The sequence below is a fragment of the Triticum dicoccoides genome, chromosome 7A, assembly GCF_002162155.2.
Source record: "Triticum dicoccoides isolate Atlit2015 ecotype Zavitan chromosome 7A, WEW_v2.0, whole genome shotgun sequence".
Classification (NCBI taxonomy): Eukaryota; Viridiplantae; Streptophyta; class Magnoliopsida; order Poales; family Poaceae; genus Triticum; species Triticum dicoccoides.
Window position 1 is genome coordinate 718,598,286 of NC_041392.1, and position 23,259 is coordinate 718,621,544.

A 23,259-nucleotide genomic window follows, 5' to 3' on the forward strand; every position below is an offset into this window, starting at 1 on the left:
AGTCGAGCTTCATGGACGGTGACATTACCATCCACGTCCGTCTTCTTCTTAAAGATCCATTTATCTTAATGGCTTGCCGATCATCGGGCAAGTCCACCAAAGTCCATGGATCCGTTCTCGGATTTTATGGCCTCTAACCATTTGTAGGAATTCGGGCCCACCATCACTTCTCCATAGCTCGTAGGTTCATTGTTGTCTAGCAACATGACTTCCAAGACAGGATTACGTACCACTCTGAAGTAGTACGCATCCTTGTCATCCTACGAGGTTTGGGAGTGACTTGATCCGAAGTTTCATGATCAATATCATAAGCTTCCACTTCAATTGGTGTAGGTGCCACAGGAACAACTCCCTGTGCCCTGTCACACACTAGTTGAAGAGACGGTTCAATAACCTCATCAAGTCTTCACCATCCTCCCACTCAATTCTTTCGAGAGAAACTTTTCCTCGAGAAAGGACCCGATTCTAGAAACAATCCATATTGCTTTCGGATCTGAATTAGGAGGTTTACCCAACTGTTTTGGGTGTCCTATGAAGATGCATTTTATCCGCTTTGGGTTCGAGCTTAATCCTGAAACTTTTTCACATAAGCGTCGCAGCCCCAAACCTTTAAGAAACGACAACTTAGGTTTCTCTAAACCATAATTCATACGGTGTCATCTCAACGGAATTATGTGGTGCCCTATTTAAAGTGAATGTGGTTGTCTCTAATGCCTAACCCATGAACGATAGTGGTAATTCGATAAGAGACATCATGGCACGCACCATATCCAATAGGGTGCAACTATGATGTTCGGACACACCATCACACTATGGTGTTCCAGGCGGTATTAATTGTGAAACAATTTCCACAATGTCTTAATTGTGTGCCAAAACTCGTAACTCAGATATTCATCTCTATGATCGTATCATAGACATTTTATCCTCTTGTCACAATGATCTTCTACTTCACTCTGAAATTATTTGAACCATTCAATAATTCAGACTTGTGTTTCATCAAGTAAATATTCTCAACATCTACTCGAATCATCTGTGAAGTAAGAACATAACGATATTCACTGCATGCCTCAGCACTCATTGGACTGCACACATCAAAATGTGTTACTTCCAACAAGTTACTATCTTGTTCCATCTTACTGAAACCGAGGCTTTTCAGTCATCTTGCCCATGTGGTATGATTTGCATATCTCAAGTGATTCAAAATCAAGTGAGTTCAAACGGTCCATTTGCATGGAGTTTCTTCATGCATATACACCAATAGACATGGTTCGCATGTCTCAAACTTTTCAAAAATGAGTGAGTCCAAAGATCCATCAACATGGAGCTTCTTCATGCGTGTTATACCATTATGACTTACATGGCAGTGCCACAAGTAAGTGGTACTATCATTACTATCTTATATCTTTTGGCATGAAAATGTGTATCCCTACGATCAAAATTCAATAAACCATTCCTTTAGGTGCAAGAGCACTTATTCAGGTTTAATACTAATCTTGATGGTAGAGAGAGCGTGCGATGTTAGATCACATCAAACTTGGAAACACTTCCAACACGTATCGTCAGCTCACCTTTAGCTAGTCTCCGTTTTATTCCGTAGCTTTTATTTCGAGTTACTAACACTTAGCAACCGAACCGGTATCTAATACCCTGGTGCTACTAGGAGTACTAGTAAAGTACACATTAACATAATGTATATCCAATATACTTCTATCGACCTTGCCAGCCTTCTCATCTACCAAGTATCTGGGGTAATCCTGCTCCAGTGGTTGTTCCCCTTATTACAGAAGCACTTAGTCTCGGGTTTGGGTTCAACCTCGGGTTTCTTCATTGGTGCAGCAGCTGATTTGCCGTTTCATGAAGTATCCCTTTGTTCCCTTGCCCTTCTTGAAACTAGTGGTTTCACCAACCATCAACAATTGATGCTCCTTCTTGATTTCTACTTTCGCGGTGTCAAACATCGTGAATACCTCAAGGATCATCTTATTTATCCCTGATATGTTATAGTTCATCACGAAGCTCTAGCAGCTTGGTGGCAATGACTTTGGGGAAACATCACTATCTCATCTGGAAGATCAAATCCCACTCGATTCAAGTGATTGTTGCACTCAGACAATCTGAGCACAAGCTCATCGATTGAGCTTTCTCCCTTAGTTTGCAGGCTAAGAAAATCGTCGGAGGTCTTATACCTCTTGACATGGGCACGAGCCTGAAATCTCAATTTCAGCCCTCGAAACATCTCATATGTTCCGTGACGTTTCGAAAACGTCTTTGGTGCCTCAATTCTAAACCGTTTAACTGAACTATCACGTAGTTATCAAAACGTGTATGTTCGATGTTCGAAACATCCACAAACGACGTTTGGGGTTCAGCACATTGAGAAGTGCATTAAGGACATAAGCTTTCTACTGTCCGCATAATCGCTACTATCAACTTTCAACTATATTTTCTCTAGGAACATAACTAAAACAGTAGAACTATAGCGTGAACTACGACATAATTTGCAAAAAGGTCTTTTGACTATGTTCAGGATAATTAAGTTCATCTTATGAACTCCCACTCAGATAGACATCCCTCTAGTCATCTAAGTGATTACATGATCCGAGTCAAACTAGGCCGTGTCCGATCATCACGTGAGACGGACTAGTCATCATCGGTGAACATCTTCATGTTGATCGTATCTTCTATACGACTCATGCTCGACCTTTCGGTCTCCGTGTTCCGAGGCCATGTCTGTACATGCTAGGCTCGTCAAGTTAACCCTAAGTGTTTTCGCTGTGTAAAACTGTCTTACACCCGTTGTATGTGAACGTAAGAATCTATCACACCCGATCATCACGTGGTGCTTCGAAACGACGAACTGTAGCAACGGTGCACAGTTAGGGGAGAACACTTCTTGAAATTTTAATGAGGGATCATCTTATTTACTACCGTCGTTCTAAGCAAATAAGATGTATAAACATGATAAACATCACATGCAATCAAATAAGAGTAGTGACATGATATGGCCAATATCATATAGCTCCTTTGATCTTCATCTTCGGGGCTCCATGATCATCTTGTCACCGGCATGATACCATGATCTCCATCATCATGATCTCCATCATCGTGTCTTCATGAAGTTGTCACGCCAATGACTACTTCTACTTCTATGGCTAACGCGTTTAGCAATAAAGTAAAGTAATTTACATGGCGTTCTTCAATGACACACAGGTCATACAAAAAATAAAGACAACTCCTATGGCTCCTGCCGGTTGTCATACTCATCGACATGCAAGTCGTGAATCCTATTACAAGAACATGATCAATCTCATACATTACATATATCATTCATCACATCCTTTTGGCCATATCACATCACATAGCATACCCTGCAAAAACAAGTTAGACGTCCTCTAATTGTTGTTTGCATGTTTTACGTGGCTGCTATGGGTTTCTAGCAAGAACGTTTCTTACCTACGCAAAGACCACAACGTGATATGCCAATTGCTATTTACCCTTCATAAGGACCCTTTTCATCGAATCCGATCCGACTAAAGTAGGAGAGACAGACACCCGCTAGCCACCTTATGCATCTAGTGCATGTCAGTCGGTGGAACCAGTCTCACGTAAGAGTACGTGTAAGGTCGGTCCGGGCCGCTTCATCCCACGATGCCGCCGAATCAAGATAAGACTAGTAACGGCAAGCATATTGAACAAAATCAACGCCCACAACTACTTTGTGTTCTACTCGTGCATAGAATCTACGCAATAGACCTAGCTCATGATGCCACTGTTGGGGAACGTAGCAAAAATTCAAAAATTTTCCTACGTGTCACCAAGATCTATCTATGGAGAGACCAGCAACGAGTAGAAGGAGAGGAGAGTTTGCATCTACATACCCTTGTAGATCGCTAAGCGGAAGCGTTCAAGTGAACGGGGTTGATGGAGTCGTACTCGTCGTGATTCAGATCACCGATGATCAAGTGCCGAACGGACGGCACCTCCGCGTTCAACACACGTACAGCTCGACGATGTCTCCCACGCCTTGATCCAGCAAGGAGAGAGGGAGAGGTTGAGGAAGACTCCATCCAACAGCAGCACAACGGCGTGGTGGTGGTGGAGGAGCGTGGCAATCCTGCAGGGCTTCGCCGAGCACCTACGGGAGAGGAGATGTGTCACGGGAGGGAGAGGGAGGCAACCAAAGGCCTTAGGTATGATTGCTCCTCCTTTTCCCCACTATATATAGGGCCAAGGGAGAGGGGGGAGGCGCAGCCTTGCCCCCTCCTCCAAGGAAGGGGTGCGGCTAAGGATGGGGAGGAGTCCATCCTCCCCAAGGCACCTCGGAGGTGCCTTCCCCTTTTAGGACTCTCCCCTTTTTCCTTTATCTTGGCGCATGGGCCTCTAGGGGCTGGTGCCCTTGGCCCATGTAGGCCAAGGCGCACCCCCTACAGCCCATGTGGCCCCCCGGGGCAGGTGGCCCCACCCGGTGGGCCCCCGGGACCCTTCCGGTGGTCCCGGTACAATACCGATGACCCCGAAACTTGTCCCGATGGCCGAAACAGGACTTCCTATATATAAATCTTTACCTCCGGACCATTCCGGAACTCCTCGTGACGTCCAGGATCTCATCCAGGACTCCGAACAACATTCGGTAACCACATACAAGCTTCCTTTATAACCCTAGCGTCATCGAACCTTAAGTGTGTAGACCCTACGGGTTCGGGAGACATGCAGACATGACCGAGACGTTCTCCGGTCAATAACCAACAGCGGGATCTGGATACCCATGTTGGCTCCCACATGTTCCACGATGATCTCATCGGATGAACCACGATGTCAAGGACTCAATCGATCCCGTATACAATTCCCTTTGTCTAGCGGTATGGTACTTGCCCGAGATTCGATCGTCGGTATACCGATACCTTGTTCAATCTCGTTACCGGCAAGTCTCTTTACTCGTTCCGTAACACATCATCCCGTGATCAACTCCTTGGTCACATTGCGCATATGATGATGTCCTACCGAGTGGGCCCAGAGATACCTCTCCGTTTACACGGAGTGACAAATCCCAGTCTCGATCCGCATAAAACAATAGATACTTTCGGAGATACCTGTAGTGCACCTTTATAGTCACCCAGTTATGTTGTGACGTTTGATACACCCAAAGCACTCCTACGGTATCCAGGAGTTACACGATCTCATGGTCAAAGGAAGAGATACTTGACATTCGCAAAGCTCTAGCAAATGAACTACTCGATCTTTTGTGCTAGTCTTAGGATTGGGTCTTGTCCATCACATCATTCTCCTAATGATGTGATCCCGTTATCAACGACATCCAATGTCCATAGCCAGGAAACCATGACTATCTGTTGATCACAACGAGCTAGTCAACTAGAGGCTCACTAGGGACATATTGTGGTCTATGTATTCACACGTGTATTACGATTTCCGGATAATACAGTTATAGCATGAATAAAAGACAATTATCATGAACAAGGAAATATAATAATAATACTTTTATTATTGCCTCTAGGGCATATTTCCAACACTAGGAGCATGTGCGTAATACTTTGCTTTGATAACTTCTAGATTTTTGCAATAAGTATATGAGTTCTTTATGACTAATGTTGAGTCCATGGATTATACGCACTTTTCCCATCCTTCCACCATTGCTAGCCTCTCTAATACCGTGCACTTTCCGCCGGTATCATACACCCACCATATACCTTCCTCAAAACAGCCACCATACCTACCTATCATGGCATTCCCATAGCCATTCCGAGATATATTGCCATGCAACTTTCCACCGTTCCGTTTATTATGACACGCTCCATCATTGTCATATTGCTAGCATGATCATGTAGTTGACATAGTATTTGTGGCAAAGCCACCGTTCATAATTCTTCCATACATGTCACTCTTGATTCATTGCATATCCCGGTACACCGCCGGAGGCATTCACATAGAGCCATATTTTGTTCTAAGTATTGAGTTGTAAATGTTGAGTTGTAAGAAAAATAAAAGTGTGATGATCATAATTTTTAGAGCATTGTCCCAAGTGAGGAAAGGATGATGGAGACTATGATTCCCCCACAAGTCGGGATGAGACTCTAGACGAAAAATTAAAAAAAATAGAGGCCATAAAAAAGAGAAAGGCCCAAATAAAAAAAATGAGAGAAAAAGAGAGAAGGGACAATGTTACTATCCTTTTACCACACTTGTGCTTCAAAGTAGCACCATGATCTTCATGATAGAGAGTCTCTCATTTTGTCACTTTCATATACTAGTGGGAATTTTTCATTATAGAACTTGTCTTGTATATTCCAATGATGGGCTTCCTCAAAATGCCCTAGGTCTTCGTGAGCAAGCGAGTTGGATGCACACCCACTTAGTTTCTTTTGCTGAGCTCTCATATACTTATAGCTCTAGTACATCCGTTGCATGGCAATCCCTACTCACTCACAATGATATATATTGATGGGCATCTCCATAGCCCGTCGATACGCCTAGTTGATGTGAGACTATCTTCCCCTCTTTTTGTCTTCTCCACAACCACCATTCTATTCCACATATAGTGCTATATCCATGGTTCACGCTCATGTATTGCGTGAAGATTGAAAAAGTTTTGAAAATGTCAAAAGTATGAAACAATTGCTTGGCTTGTCATCGGGGTTGTGCATGATTTAAATACTTTGTGTGGTGAAGATAGAGCATAGCCAAACTATATGATTTTGTAGGGATAACTTTCTTTGGCCATGTTATTTTCAGAAGACATAATTGCTTTATTAGTATGCTTGAAGTATTATTATTTTTATGTCAATATGAACTTTTGTCTTGAATCTTTCGGATCTGAATATTCATACCATGGTTAAGAAGAATTACATTGAAATTATGCCAAGTAGCACTCCGCATCAAAAATTCTCTTTTTATCATTACCTACTCGAGGACGAGCAGGAATTAAGCTTGGGGATGCCTGATATGTCTCCAACGTATCTATAATTTTTGATTGCTCCATGCTATATTATCTACTGCTTTGGACCATATTGGGCTTTATTTTCCAATTTTATATTACTTTTGGGACTAACCTATTAACCGGAGGCCCAGCCCAGAATTGTTGTTTTTTGCCTATTTAAGTGTTTCGAAGAAACGGAATATCAAACGGAGTCCAAACGGAATGAAACCTTCGGGAACGTGATTTTCTCAACAAATATGATCCAGGAGACTTGGACCCTCCGTCAAGAAAGAAAGGAGGCGGTCACGAGGGTGGAGGGCGCGCCCCCTGCCTCGTGGGCCCCCCTTTGCTCCACCGACGTACTCCTTCCTCCTATATATACCTACGTACCCCCAAACGATCAGATACGGAGCCAAAACCTAATTCCACCGTCGCAGCCTTCTGTACCCACGAGATCCCATCCTGGGGCCTGTTCCGGAGCTCTGCCGGAAGGGGAATCCACCACGGAGGGCTTCTATATCATCACCATAGCCCCTCCGATGAAGTGTGAGTAGTTTACCTCGGACCTTCAGGTCCATAGTTAGTAGCTAGATGGCTTCTTCTCTCTTTTTGGATCTCAATACAATGTTCTCCCCCTCTCTTGTGGAGATCTATTCGATGTAATCTTCTTTTTGCGGTGTGTTTGTTGAGACCGATGAATTGTGGGTTTATGATCAAGATTATCTATGAACAATATTTGAATCTTCTCTGAATTCTTTTATGTATGATTGGTTATCTTTGCAAGTCTCTTCGAATTATCAGTTTGGTTTGGCCTACTAGATTGGTTTTTCTTGCAATGGGAGAAGTGCTTAGCTTTGGGTTCAATCTTGCGGTGTCCTTTCCAAGTGACAGTAGGGGCAGCATGGCACGTATTGTATTGTTGCCATCGAGGATAACAAGATGGGGTATTTATCATATTGCATGAATTTATTCCTCTACATCATGTCATCTTGCTTAAGGCGTTACTCTATTTTCTTGAACTTAATACTCTAGATGCATGCTGGATAGCGGTCGATGAGTGGAGTAGAAGTAGTAGATGCAGGCAGGAGTCGGTCTACTTGTCTCGGACGTGATGCCTATATATATGATCATACCTAGATATTCTCATTGTTGGAAATATGCCCTAGTGGCAATAATAAATTAGTTATTATTATATCATATTTCATTGTTCATGATAATCGTTTATTATCCATGCTAGAATTGTATTGGTAGGAAACTCAGATACATGTGTGGATACATAGACAACACCATGTCCCTAGTAAGCCTCTAGTTGACTAGCTCGTTGATCAATAGATGGTTACGGTTTCCTAACCATGGACATTGGATGTCGTTGATAATGGGATCACATCATTAGGAGAATGATGTGATGGACAAGACCCAATCCTAAGCCTAGCACAAAGATCACGTAGTTCGTATGCTAAAGCTTTTCTAATGTCAAGTATCATTTCCTTAGACCATGAGATTGTGCAACTCACGGATACCGTAGGAGTGCTTTGGGTGTGCCAAATGTCACAACGTAACTGGGTGTCTATAAAAGTACACTACGGGTACCTCCGAAAGTGTCTGTTGGGTTGGCATGAATCGAGACTGGGATTTGTCACTCCGTGTAACGGAGAGGTATCTCTGGGCCCACTCGGTAGGACATCATCATAATATGCACAATGTGACCAAGGAGTTGATCACGGGATGATGTGTTACAGAACGAGTAAAGAGACTTGCCGGTAACGAGATTGAACAAGGTATCGGGATACCGACGATCGAATCTCGGGCAAGTATCGTACCGATAGACAAAGGGAATTGTATACGGGATTGATTGAATCCTTGACATCGTGGTTCATCCGATGAGATCATCGTGGAGCATGTGGGAACCAACATGGGTATCCAAATCCCGATGTTGGTTATTGACTGGAGAGTTGTCTCAGCCATGTCTGCATGACTCCCGAACCCGTAGGGTCTACACACTTAAGGTTCGATGACGCTAGGGTCATAGGGAAAGTATGTACGCGGTTACCAAATGTTGTTCGGAGTCCTGGATGAGATCCCGGACATCACGAGGAGTTTCGGAATGGTCCGGAGGTAAAGATTGATATATAGGAAGTATGGTTTTGGCCACCGGAAGTGTTCCGGGCATCACCGGTAGTGTACCGGGACCACCGGAGGGGTCCGGGGCTCCACCGAGAGGGGCCACGGGCCCCGGAGGCATACATGGGCCAAGTGTGAGAAGGGACCAGCCCCTAGGTGGGCTGGGGCGCCTCCCCACCAAGGCCCATGCGCCTAGAGAGAAGAGGGGGGCAAACCCTAAGGGAAGATGGGCCCTAAGGCCCATGCCTGGTGCGCCTCCCTCTCCCCCCCACTTGGCCGCCACCCCAGATGGGGCTGCCGCCACCCCTAGGGTGGAAACCCTAGGTGGGCGCGCAGCCCTCCCTCTGCCCCTATATACAGTGGAGGCAAAGGGGCAGCCCAACACACGAAGTTCTTCCCCTGTTGGCGCAGCCCTACCTCTCTCCCTCCTCGTCTCTCGTAGTGCTTGGCGAAGCCCTGCTGGAGTCGCGCGCTCCTCCACCATCACCACGCCATCGTGCTACTGCTGGACGGAGTCTTCCCCAACCTCTCCTTCTCCCCTTGCTGGATCAAGGCGTAGGAGACGTCACCGGGCTGCACGTGTGTTGAACGCAGAGGCGCCGTTGTTCTGCGCTTAGATCGGAATCAACCTCGATCTGAATCGCTGCAAGTACGACTCCTTCATCCACGTTCTTGCAACGCTTTCGCTTAGAAATCTACAAGGGTATGTAGATGCACTCCCCTTCCTCTCATTGCTAGATTACTCCATAGATTGATCTTGGTGATGCGTAAAAAAATTTAATTTCTGCTATGATCCCCAACAGTGGTATCAGAGCTAGGTCTATGCGTAGTTTCTATGCACGAGTAGAACACAAAGCAGTTGTGGGCGTCGATATTGTCAATTTATTGGTCGTTACTAGTCTTATCTTGATTCGGCGGCATCGTGGGATGAAGCGGCCCGCATCGACCTTACACGTACGCTTACGTGAGACTGGTTCCACCGACTGACATGCACTAGTTGCATAAGGTGGCTAGCGGGTGTCTATCTCTCCCACTTTAGTCGGATCGGATTCGATGAAAAGGGTCCTTATGAAGGGTAAATAGAAATTGGCATATCACGTTGTGGTTTTGGCATAGGTAAGAAACGTTCTTGCTAGAAACCTATAGCAGCCACGTAAAAACTTACAACAACAATTAGAGGACGTCTAACTTGTTTTTGCAGCATGTGCCGTGTGATGTGATATGACCAAAAGGATGTGATGAATGATATATGTGATGTATGAGATTGATCATGTTCTTGTAGTAAGAATTACGACTTGCATGTCGATGAGTATGACAATCGGCAGGAGCCATAGGAGTTGTCTTAATTTATTTATGACCTGCGTGTCAACATAAACATCATGTAATTACTTTACTTTATTGCTAAAGCGTTAGCCATAGTAGTAGAAGTAATAGATGATGAGACAACTTCAAGAAGACACGATGATGGAGATCATGATGATGGAGATCATGGTGTCATGCCGGTGATAACGATGATCATGGAGCCCCGAAGATGGAGATCATAAGGAGCAAAATGATATTGGGCATATCATGTCACTATTTGATTGCATGTGATGTTTATCATGTTTTACATCTTATTTGCTTAGAACGACGGTAGCTTAAATAAGATGATCCCTCGCAATAATTTCAAGAAAGTGTTCCCCCTAACTGTGCACCGTTGCGAAGGTTCGTTGTCTCGAAGCACCACGTGATGATCGGGTGTGATAGATTCTAACGTTCGAATACAACGGGTGTAAGCCAGATTTACACATGCAATACACTTAGGTTGACTTGACGAGCCTAGCATGTACAGACATGGCCTCGGAACACGGAAGACCGAAAGGTCGAGCATGAGTCGTATAGAAGATACGATCAACATGAAGATGTTCACCGAGGTTGACTAGTCCGTCTCACGTGATGATCAGACACGACCAAGTTGACTCGGATCATGTTTCACTTAGATAACTAGAGGGATGTCTATCTGAGTGGGAGTTCATTAAATAATTTGATTAGATGAACTTAATTATCATGAACATAGTCTAAATTGTCTTTGCAAATATGTTGTGGATAAATAGCTCACGCTTTAGCTCCCTGTTTTAATGCGTTCCTAGAGAAAAGACTAAGTTGAAATATATTGTAAGCATTGACGCGGACTAGGTCCGTTGCCTGAGGAGTGTCCTCACTGCTACATAGAAGGCTTATGTCTTTGATGCACCGCTCGGTGTGCCAACCCCTCCGGCGTCGTCTGTGGATGTTGTGAACACCTGACAGACACGTCCTGATGACTACTTGATAGTTTAGTGCACCATACTTTACGGCTTAGAATCGGGATTCCAATGACGTTTTGAATGCCATAAGACATATGGGATGTTCCAAGAGCTGAAATTTGGATTTCAGGCTCATGCCCGTGTTGAGAGGTATGAGACCTCTGACAAGTTCTTTTGCCAACAAGATGGAGGAGAATAGCTCAGCTAGTGAGCATGTGCTCAGAATGTCTGGGTGCTACAATCACTTAAATCAAGTGGGAGTTAAACTTCCAAATAAGATAGTGATTGATTGAGTTCTCTAGTCACTATCACTAAGCTACTAGATCTTCGTGATGAACTATGACATGCAAGGGATGGAGATGATCCCGGAGCTGTTCGCGGTGCTTAAGACCGCAACAAGTAGAAATCAAGAAGGAGCATCAAGTGTTGATGGTTTAACAAGACCACTGGTTTCAAGAAGGGCAAGGGCTAGAAGGGAAACTTCAAGAATGGCAAACCAGTTGCCGCTCCAGTGAAGGAACCCAAAGTTGAACCCAAACCAGAGAATAAGTGCTTCTATTGTAAGGGGAACGGTCACTAGTAGCGGAATTACCCCAAATGCATGGTAGATAAGGCTGGCAACTTCAACAAAGTATATACATGTTATTAATGTGTACCTCACTAGTACTCCTGGTAGCACCTGGGTATTGGATACCGGTTCAGTTGCTATTATTGGTGACTTGAAGCAAAAGCTACGGACTAAACGGAGACTGGCTAAGGGCAAGGTGACGATGTGTGTTGGAAGTGTTTCCAAAGTTGATGAGATCACCATCGCACGCTCCATCTGCCTTCGGGATTAGTATTAAACCTAGATAAATGTTATCAGGTGTCTACGTTGAGCATGAATATGATTAGATCATGTTCATTGCAATACGGTTATTCATTTAAGTTAGAGAATAATGGTTATTCTATTTACATGAATAATATCTTTCATGGCCATGCACCCTATGTGAATGGTTCATTGAATCTCGGTCGTGGTAATACGCATGTTCACGCCAAAAGATGTAGAGTTAATAATGATAGTACCACTTTCTTGTGGCACTGCCGCTTAGGTCATATTGGCGTAAGATGCATGAAGAAACTCCATGTCTATGGATGTTTGGAGTCACTTGATTTTGAATCGCTTGACACATGCGAGCCATGCCTCATGGGCAGGATGACTAAGACCCCGTTTTCAGGTACAATGAGACGGGCAAGTGACTTGTTGGAAATCATACATTCTGATGCGTGTGATCCAATGAAAATTGAAGCGTGCGGTGGATATCGCTATTTTCTCATCTTCACTGACGATTTGAGTAGATATAGGTATATTTACTTAATGAAGCACAAGTCTGAAACATTTGAAAAGTTCAAGCGATTTTAGAGTGAAGTTAAGAACAATCATAACAAGAAGATCAAATTCCTACGATCTAATCGATGAGGATTTCTGAGTTATGAGTTTGGCAATCACTTAAGACATTGTCGAATTGTTTCACAGTTGAAGCCACCTGAAACACCACAGGGTAATGGTGTGTCCGGACGTCGTAATCGAACCTTATGAGATATGGTGCGATCTATGATGTCTCTTACCGATCTACCATTTTCATTTTGAGGATATGCGTTAGAGACAACTGCATTCACTTTAGATAGGACACCATATAAGTCCGTTGAGACGACGTCGTATGAACATTGGTTTGGCAAGAAACCAAAGTTGTCGTTTCTTAATGTTTGGGGCTGCGATACTTAAGGCTTCAGCCAGAGAAGCTCGAACCCAAAAGCAGACAAACACATCTTCATAGGATACCCAAAGGTGACAGTTGGGTATACCTTCTATCTCAGATCCGAGGGCAAATTGTTTGTCGCTAAGAACGGGTGCTTTCTCGAGAAGGAGTTTCTCTCCAAAGAATTGAGTGGGAGGAAGATAGAACTTGATGAGGTTGTCGAACCTTCACTTCAACCAGAGAGTGATGCAACACAGAAAGATGTTTTCTGTGGCACCTACGTCTATTGAATAGGAAGTTAATGATAGTGATCATGAAGCTTCGGATCAAGTTGCTATCGAATCTCATAGGTCGGCAAGGATATGTACTACTCCTGAGTGGTACGGTAATCCTATCTTAGATATCATGGTGTTAGACAATAATGAACCTACGAGCTATGGAGAAGCGATGGTGGGCCCGTATTCCGACAAATGGTTAGAAGCCATGAAATCCGAGATAGGATCCATGTATCGGAACAAAGTATGGACTTTGGTGGACTTGCCCGATGATCGGCGAGCCATTGAGATAAATGGGTCTTTAAGAAGAAGACGGACGTGGGCGGTAATGTTACCGTCTATGAAGCTCGACTTGTGGGAAAGAGTCTTTTCACAAGTTCAAGGAGTTGACTACGATGAGAATTTCTCACCCGTAGCGATGCTTAAGTCCGTCGGAATCATGTTAGCATTAGTTGTATTTTTCGATTATGAAATCTGACAGATGGATGTCAAAACAAGTTTTCTTACCAGTTTTCGTAAGAAAAAGTTGTATGTGATACAATAAAAGGTTTTGTCGATCCTAAGGATGCTAAAAGGTATGCTGGCTCCAGCAATCCTTCTATGGACTAGAGCAAGCATCTCGGAGTCAGAATATATGCTTTGATGGAGTGATCAAAGCTTTTAGGTGTATACAATGTTTGCTAGAAACTTGTATTTACAAGAAAGTGAGTGGGAGCACTACAACATTTCTGATAAGTATATGTGGATGACATATTGCTGATTCGAAATAATGTAGAATTTCTGGAAAGCATAAACAGTTGTTTGAAGAGTGATTTTCAAAGGAAGACCTGGATAAAGCTGCTTACATATTGGGCATCAAGATCTATAGAAATAGATCAAGACGCCTGATGATACTTTCAAAGAACGCACACCTTGACATGTTTTTGAAGGAGTTCAAAATAGATCAATCAAAGAAGGGGTTCTTACCTGTGTTGTAAGGTGTGAAGTTGAGTAAGACTCAAAGCTTGACCACGGTAGAAGAAAGAGGAAGGACGAAGGTCGTCCCCTATGCTTTTGTCATAGGCTCTATACGGTATGCCATGCTAAGTACCGCACCTGATGTGTGCCTTGCCACATGTCTGGCAAGAGGGTACAAATGTGATCTAGGAGTGGATCACCAGATAGCGGTCAAAATTATCCTTAGAGGAATAAGGAAATGTTTCTCGGTTATAAGGTGATAAAGAGTTCGACATAAAGAGTTACATCGATGCAAGCTTAACACCTATCCGGATAGCTCTGAGTAGAGATACCGAATAAGTATAATGGAGCAACAATTTGGAATAACTCCAAGTGGAACGTGGTAGCAGCATCTACGATATGACATAAACTTTTGCAAAATACATAGGGATCTGAATATGGCAAACCCGTTGACTACAACCTCTCTCACAAGCATAACATGATCAAACCCAGAACTCATTGAGTGTTAATCACATAGTGATGTGAACTAGATTATTGAGTCTAGTAAACTCTTTGGATGTTGGTCACATGGTGATGTGACCTGTGAGTGTTAATCACATGGCGATGTGAACTAGATTATTGACTCTAGTGCAAGTGGGAGACTGTTGAAAATATGCCCTAGAGGCAATAATAAGTTAGTTATTATTATATCATATTTCATTGTTCATGATAATCGCTTATTATCCATGCTAGAATTGTATTGATAGGAAACTCAGATACATGTGTGGATACATAGACAACACCATGCCTCTAGTAAGCCTCTAGTTGACTAGCTCGTTGATCAATAGATGGTTACAGTTTCCTAACCATGGACATTGGATGTCGTTGATAACGGGATCACATCATTAGGAGAATGATGTGATGGACAAGACCCAATCCTAAGCCTAGCACAAAGATCGTGCAGTTCGTATGCTAAAGCTTTTCTAATGTCAAGTATCATTTCCTTAGACCATGAGATTGTGCAACTCCCGAATACCGTGGGAGTGCTTTGGGTGTGCCAAACGTCACAACGTAACTGGGTGGCTATAAAGGTACACTACAGGTATCTCCGAAAGTGTGTTGGGTTGGCATGAATCGAGACTGGGATTTGTCACTCCGTGTAACAGAGAGGTATCTCTGGGCCCACTCGGTAGGACATCATCATAATGTGCACAATGTGACCAAGGAGTTGATCACGGGATGATGTGTTACGGAACGAGTAAAGAGACTTGCCGGTAACGAGATTGAACAAGGTATCGGGATACCGACGATTGAATCTCGGGCAAGTATTGTACCGATAGAGAAAGGGAATTGTATACGGGATTGATTGAATCCTTGACATCGTGGTTCATCCGATGATATCATCGTGGAGCATGTGGGAACCAACATGGGTATCCATATCCCGCTATTGGTTATTGACCGGAGAGTTGTCTCGGCCATGTCTGCATGACTCCCGAACCCGTAGGGTCTACACACTTAAGGTTCGATGACGCTAGGGTCATAGGGAAAGTATGTACGCGGTTACTGAATGTTGTTCGGATTCCCGGATGAGATCCCGGAAATCACGAGGAGTTCCGGAATGGTCCGGAGGTAAAGATTGATATATAGGAAGTATGGTTTTGGCCACCGGAAGTGTTCCAGGCATCAGCGGTAGTGTACCGGGACCACCGGAGGGGTCCGGGGGTCCATCGGGAGGGGCCACGGGCCCCGGAGGCATACATGGGCCAAGTGTGAGAAGGGACCAGCCCTTAGGTGGGCTGAGGCGCCTGCCCACCAAGGCCCATGCGCCTAGAGAGAAGAGGGGGGCAAACCCTAAGGGCAGATGGGCCCTAAGGCCCATGCCTGGTGCGCCTCCCTCTCCCCCCCACTTGGCCGCCACCCCAGATGGGGATTGGGGCTGCCGCCACCCCTAGGGTGGAAACCCTAGGTGGGGGCACAACCCTCCCCTCCCTCCTATATATAGTGGAGGCAAAGGGGCAGCCCAACACACGAAGTTCTTCCCCTGTTGGCGCAGCCCTACCTCTCTCCCTCCTCGTCTCTCGTAGTGCTTGGTGAAGCCCTGCTGGAGTCCCGCGCTCCTCCACCATCACCACGCCGTCGTGCTGCTGCTGGACGGAGTCTTTCCCAACCTCTCCTTTTCCCCTTGCTGGATCAAGGCGTAGGAGACGTCACCGGGCTGCACGTGTGTTGAACGCGGAGGCGCCGTTGTTCGGCGCTTAGATCAGAATCAACCGCAATCTGAATCGCTACGATTACGACTCCTTCATCCGCGTTCTTGCAACGCTTTCGCTTAGCGATCTACAAGGGTATGTGGATGCACTCCCCTTCCCCTCGTTACTAGATTACTCCATAGATTGATCTTGGTGATGCGTAGAAAATTTTAAATTTCTGCTACGATCCCCAACACTCATAACTATACTCAATTCTGTCAATTGCTCAATAGTAATTTGTTCACCCACCGTAGAATACTTATGCTCTTGAGAGAAGCCACTAGTGAAATCTATGGCCCACGGGTCTATTCTCATCATATCAATCTTCTATCACTTTATTATTGCTTTGCTTTTTTACTTTACTTTTTATTTTACTTTGCATCTCTATACCAAAAATACCAAAAATATTATCTATCATCTCTATCAGATCTCACTCTCGTAAGTGACCGTGAAGGTATTGACAACCCCTAATCGTGTTGGTTGCGTTGAGCTATTTGTTTTGTGTAGGTACGAGGGACTCGCGCGTAGCCTCCTACTGAATTGATACCTTGGTTCTCAAAAACTGAGGGAAATACTTACTCTACTCTGCTGCATCACCCTTTCCTCTTCAAGGAAATCCAACGCAGTGCTCAAGAGGTAGCATGTCCCTCCCGCCAACTGCTTCTCTCTAATGCAGGGCACCGCAGCCGTGAGGGGGAAACCAGCATTTTCCCGGGTTGGGGTCGGGATTTTGTCGCGCCCCTCAAATTTTTTTGCGGGCCGGGGTGGGATGCGGGTCTGGTCTGGCAGGTTTTTCAGCCCCTACCCGCATTTTGGCGGTTATTTTGTGGGTCGGGGCGGATGCGGGGTCTGCTAGAGTTGCTCTTAAGTGTTGCGAAGCCTGGATTGGGAAAGCAGCATCCTTGTGTGTGTGGGGGGGGGGCTTATTCTTCTTAATTCCTCGCTTACTAGCATTTTATATTATACATGTCCATATTCCTGCTTCCTAAGATGGTTATTGGTAAATTAGAAAAACATCAAAAACGTTTTCTTTTGGCAAGAACATGAGGGTCGCAAATGGTATCATTTGGTGAAATGGTCCAGAATTTGCAGATCCAAAAAAGGGGGACTGGGGGTGAAGGACCTCCGTAAGCAAAATGTTAGTTTACTTACGAAATGGTGGTGGAAACTCGAAAATCAGCAGGGCCTCTGGCAGGATGTGGTTCGTGCCAAATATTTTAGGAGGGATATGATTGCCTCATTGAAAAGTAAATTTGGTGACTCTTCGATTTGGAAAGCCATTATGAAAGTTAAGGGATATTACTTTGCTCGTAGGAGGGCAGTCTTGAACTCTGGTAATCTTGCAAGAGTGTGGGTTGATCCCTTGGATAATAACCTCCCTCTGTGATCACGGTTTCCTATTATTTACAACATTTGTAATGAACAAGAGATTATGGTGGCTAAATTTAGAGATGGGATTGGTGAAAACTTTTTAAGGAGACAACTTCATCCTCCTCTACTGGAACAGTGGAGGGAGCTTGAGACCATTATAGGCTCGTGGCCATTATCTGGCGATCATTACCAGGTTGTATGGGCCTTGGGTAAGAAAAGTAAATTTACGACCGGATCAATTTATGAATATTTGGAGAGAAATATAGCTGGTTGTAACTATAAGTGGATTTGGAGATCCAAAATCCCTCTTAAGATACAGATTTTTCTGTGGCAACTATTCCAGGACGTTGTCTTGACAAGAGATGTCATGAACAGGCGGAACTGGTTAGGCAATCCTACATGCTCCTTTTGTGGTGAAAAAGAAACCTCCCAACATATTTTCTTTACGTGCCCAGTGGCTAGAGTTTTATGGAGAACTATGGGTTGAGTTCTAGGCATAGAATTATGCCCTAATAACATATGGCAGTACTTCTCGTGGTGCTACACTTTTCTTCCTGATGGAGAGAAATTCTACACTTTTGGTTTAGCTGTGATGTGTTGGGCAATGTGGAACTGCCGCAACCGAGCCACCTTTGAATTCAAGAAACTGAGAACTTCTTTTGATGTGGTTTACTCTGCTTGTGGTTATCTGAATTATTGGGCAGGGTTGATGGTGGGAGTCGACCGCGAGGCAATGGAGCATGGAGCCAAGATGCTTAGAACCAATGCTTCGGCAATGATGTGGATCTGTGCGGCGCTAGGGGGCTCGGTGATGAAGTGAAGCATGCTTATGTTCCTGTGCTACTGCTGGAGTCATATATCCCTACTATCTGCCTGCTTTTGAATTGTGGCGGTCTTTTGCTCCTGCGCGAGTTGTGATGGTCTTTTGCTCCTGCGTGAGCCTGCGTTCTTACCTAGACTAGTAGTATGCCCGTGCATTGCTACAGGCAATAATGTAGGCAAATGAGACAAAAGTCATGCTTTAGCAGTTCCGTCAATAAATTAGTGCACAATTTTAGTTGATATATCACAATGTTGTAATTTCTCCTTCACATGAAGGTACACAGGAAGAGGAAACATGGTCTCCTCCATTTTGTCAGCACTAAAGTTAGAACTGAGCATAGTATCCCATTTTCAAAGCACAAACTTGACATGTTCTCTGTTTTTTTTAATCCATGCAACGCATCTCTATGAGCAAGAACTATCTTGTGGAACAGAATTTTAAAATGAGGAATGGTAAAATCACAATAAATGGCAAGTCCGCACCTCAAGGGCAATTAACTCAATACAACGGGTAATCGGGAGTTTGGGCGGCACTGCTACTTGTTCCGGCAACATGAGGGGTTAAGTCCACCTAAGAGGTGATCAAGCATGGAATCGCCTCGGGATTAATGTGTGATTGGTAATAATTCAGAAACTGAAGATAAAAAATGGTAGTTAAAATAGTAGGTTGCAAGGTTTCACGTAGCTCACATTACCACCACATCCACTGCTATTGTATGTGATATCAACATCATTGTACAACATTAAGAAATGCTACATTGTGGCATGCTGGAGAGAGTGCCAGACACTTACCCAGATCAACTCTCATGCATTTATAATACTATGATATAGTGAAACTATGCACTTCTGTAAGACATATAATAATAACAATCATATTATGAGATTCTCTATGCAGACATGCAATATGGACTTATAAAACCAAATCAAACAACAGAAAATTCTCTAGGCAGACACACAGACAAGCAACATTGACCTCCAAGCACTCTTTGCCCATGTCACCCACCACCTCCTTATCGACGTCCGCAGCTGTGGGAAGCGGATGTGGTGACCTACAGCAGCGGATCTTTCAGCCTTTGAGATGATAACGAACCAGCCCTTACCGGCTACACATACATTCAAACCGATGCACCTCCTGCTGCACTTTGCCCTCGGCCTCCCCACCTAGCCCACTTTCTACAAAGCTCAAGAGAGAAAGAGGAGAAGTAAACCGAGAGATTTACCGAGCCGGCGGCGAAGAAGATGACAAGAGACTTGCAGAAGCAGCTACCGTGACATCGGTGTGGACAAGCTTGAGTAGGGTCAAGACCATATCTCTGTATCACCACTATGAAAGCGTCATCAACACATACAACATGTACTGTTTTCAGGAAGGTGAAAAAGGGAGCATAAATCATGCTTATTTTTCATACACTAACTACTAACCAGTACAACTCTGCATAACTGGCAGGTCATGTTATTGTAAAAATATAGGAAATGCACCTGTATAAGTTGCTGGGTAGTGTAGTAGTTTGTTCTCGCCTTCAACTCATCAATCTTGGCCTGCATTTCAGCACAAAGCTTTAATAGTTTACAGAAAGTACACAAGCTTCTCAGCCAACCGATGGTGATATCCTTCCAATGGTTCAAGCCAATCAACATTGCTCAAAACAAAATAAATCGAAGGCGCAGAAGGCCTCAGTGAGCTATGTACTGTCCAAGATGCTCTATCATACTTTACATTTTTTGTGGAAGAGCTATGCACCAAACCCCAAGTCATATCATCTAAGTCCAAGTGTCAAACGACAATAGCAAGCTACGGAGCACACATTCAGAAGGCATAAACAAGCATCAACAACAAGTTATGAAGCAATCTATGAAATTTGATGGACTCTTGGACTCCAGGGGCAAAACTAAATAACGACAACTAACAAGTTACGATCCATCAACAAAATAGTATGCTTCTCAATGACAATTAACTCCATGGGAAAAACTAAATAATTAAATCAAATGCATCTTCAATGAACCTCTATGATTATTTTCACCTAGCATCAAGTATATTTTGACTGGCCATGAAGATTTTCATAACCAGATCACTTGCATACCATGTTTGCCTTCAGATATGTGCAGGGGTATAACTCCAGGTGACAAGATGAGTAGCTAACTATACAATGGCTGCTGAAAACATGGCATGCAGGTCCAAATCAAAAAATGACACTCTGATAACCATATAATGTCTTGAAATTCACCTAAGAAAATTATTACGCGTGGTACTGAAATCAGCTGTCCTAAAAAAAGTGTAAGCAGACATTCCAAAGATATATATATGTAAACTGTTCTGATCATATATAGGCAAAGGAAATTTGGCATCAAATTATGAGATGCTAATTGGCATTAGTAAGTAGTAACCATGAGATTTAGTGAGAGTTTGGACTATCACATAGCTTCATACTCTGCTTACTTGATTTTTTTTCGAGAAAACGCAAAAGGCCTTTGCGTTTCATTTCATTGAAAATTTGGAAGACCTCCTACGAGGTGGTTGGTACATAGTTACGTGTTCAAACAGGATATGCTACACACAGATTGAAAGAACCAGGCCACTTAAATCAAATTGCTACCCACGGGTTCAAAGAACATAGCAGCTTACAAGATCTGCCTTTAGGAAAAAAAAATAGCAAACACATATCCTGCAATTTGATTACACAAAATTTTAAATTTTAATTAATTTAAGCCAAATAAAAATTTGGAACTTGTGAAGAAGCATGGCAAAATGAAACATAAAATGTCGAGTTCATTAAGTATTGGTGTTCGGAATCTTGGCCAAACACATGCTGAATCAAATCACTATTTTTCAGGATGGTAGATTTGTTGCTTCTGAAGTACAGTGCTGTAAGTTCTTACTATGGACAATTACAAAGGCCGCTGGAGAGCACAAATGACATGTAGTAGAATAAAGAGTTTTTATTGATTGTTGTGATTTAATCAATGTATTCTTTGAACTCTGTTCCCACATGTTAGAAAATTTAGGTAGAATTCAATTTCAATAGCTAGTTCGAGGAGTTGCAAAATTCCTAATAGAAAATTCAGTCCTAAATACATTAAATTGCAATGGTAGCCTATGTTGTGTATCTCTAAATTAAATTGCAATGTACTTGTTATCATCATATGTTTGTGCACTTTTTCATTGCATCATGGTAAACCTTTTCCTCTCTCCCTCAACCCCCACCCCCCCTCTCTCCCTGCCTCCCTCTCTATCTCCCATCCGCTCTCTCCCTCCACCCACCCCTCTCTCCCTTCCTCTCTCTTTCTCTCTTCCTTCGCCTGGGCCCTGCGGCATGCTATGAGAAGACATGCCATGCCAAGATATGGGCAACCAAGATTTACCGAATATGCTCTCAAAACTTGGCTGAGCACATCCGCAAAAATCTGGCGGATACATCCAGCCACCCCACTCTCGTTCCTTCGAAGACGTACCTGGTCCAGCACCAGTAGCAGATCATTATTGCTGCTGCGCTCGGCCTCCAACACTTCCTCTAGCAGCCTCCGCACCTTCCCGACCTCGAGCAGTATATGAGAGACTTCCCCAATATTAATATATCTGAATCAGTGCCCAACAGAGAATGCAATTTTCATCCAAAAAAATACATCCACACAATTGCTGAACTGAATGAGCAACCTGTCTGCACCTCGATCGCTGACTTGACAATCTCGTCCTTCTTGGCTTCTCTGTGACGCCCAGAAATTGCATGGTCAGAGATCCATCATAAAAAGAGTACATATGATCCACACACTTATAAATCCTCTGCAACTGTATACTCCAAATAGAAAAAGGGAGGCGTGTGAAACTACATGGCGTCAAACTACGACGATAAAATCCACGACTATTTAACCCGTAACCGCATCAACGGATAGAGCAACGGCGGTGTGGCAGCAACCACGAGGGCGCATTTCGGGGAAATTCAAACTCAGGAGCAGAAAACAAACTCAGGAAATTCAACAACTTGCACAGTATGTCAAAGATTAAAGCAACAGTAACATGTGACACAAATAACCTCACGGAAATAAAGGATGAGTCACCTCCATGGTTAACTTGAACCTGAACTCCAGAAACAGCCAGAAGCACCCAGATCCAAACCGAAATCACAAAGATGAACATAATTTTGACAGTTTGCAGAACTGTAGAACACACATACTCCTTTTATTTATTATTATTAAATATAAGCATAGATGCCCCATAACTGAGTGCAAAAATGGTAGAGCCGTGCCCAGATTCATTTATTAATTAGTTGCTTATAAGCAGAAAAGGAAGAGTGGGGCATTTTGGAGACCGAGCTCCATGGAGCCCTTTATTTTGAAAAATACAAAATTCATAAATTTCAGTTTTGAAAAAATCTGAAAAAAGATACACATGTATGCAAGGATGTAAAGTGTATGTGTGAAAAATCTCAGGATGAAATACCTTGAATTGCGAGCTGCACAAAACAAAACAAAATCATGGACTTTGAAGATGAACAATATATATGCTAAAAAGCCCCAGATTTGTCTTTTTTGTGT

At 43.6% G+C, this 23,259-nt stretch overlaps 1 long non-coding RNA gene across 1 annotated transcript; it reads right to left on the reverse strand.

Annotated features, from left to right (window-relative positions):
- Positions 1-19,504: 19,504 nt before the first annotated feature.
- On the reverse strand, positions 19,505-22,921 carry LOC119332145. Its single transcript, XR_005160831.1, has 3 exons — positions 22,180-22,921; positions 19,950-20,268; positions 19,505-19,778 (listed from the first exon to the last, which is right to left on the reverse strand). It is a non-coding gene; the product is annotated as an uncharacterized LOC119332145 (long non-coding RNA).
- Positions 22,922-23,259: the final 338 nt, after the last annotated feature.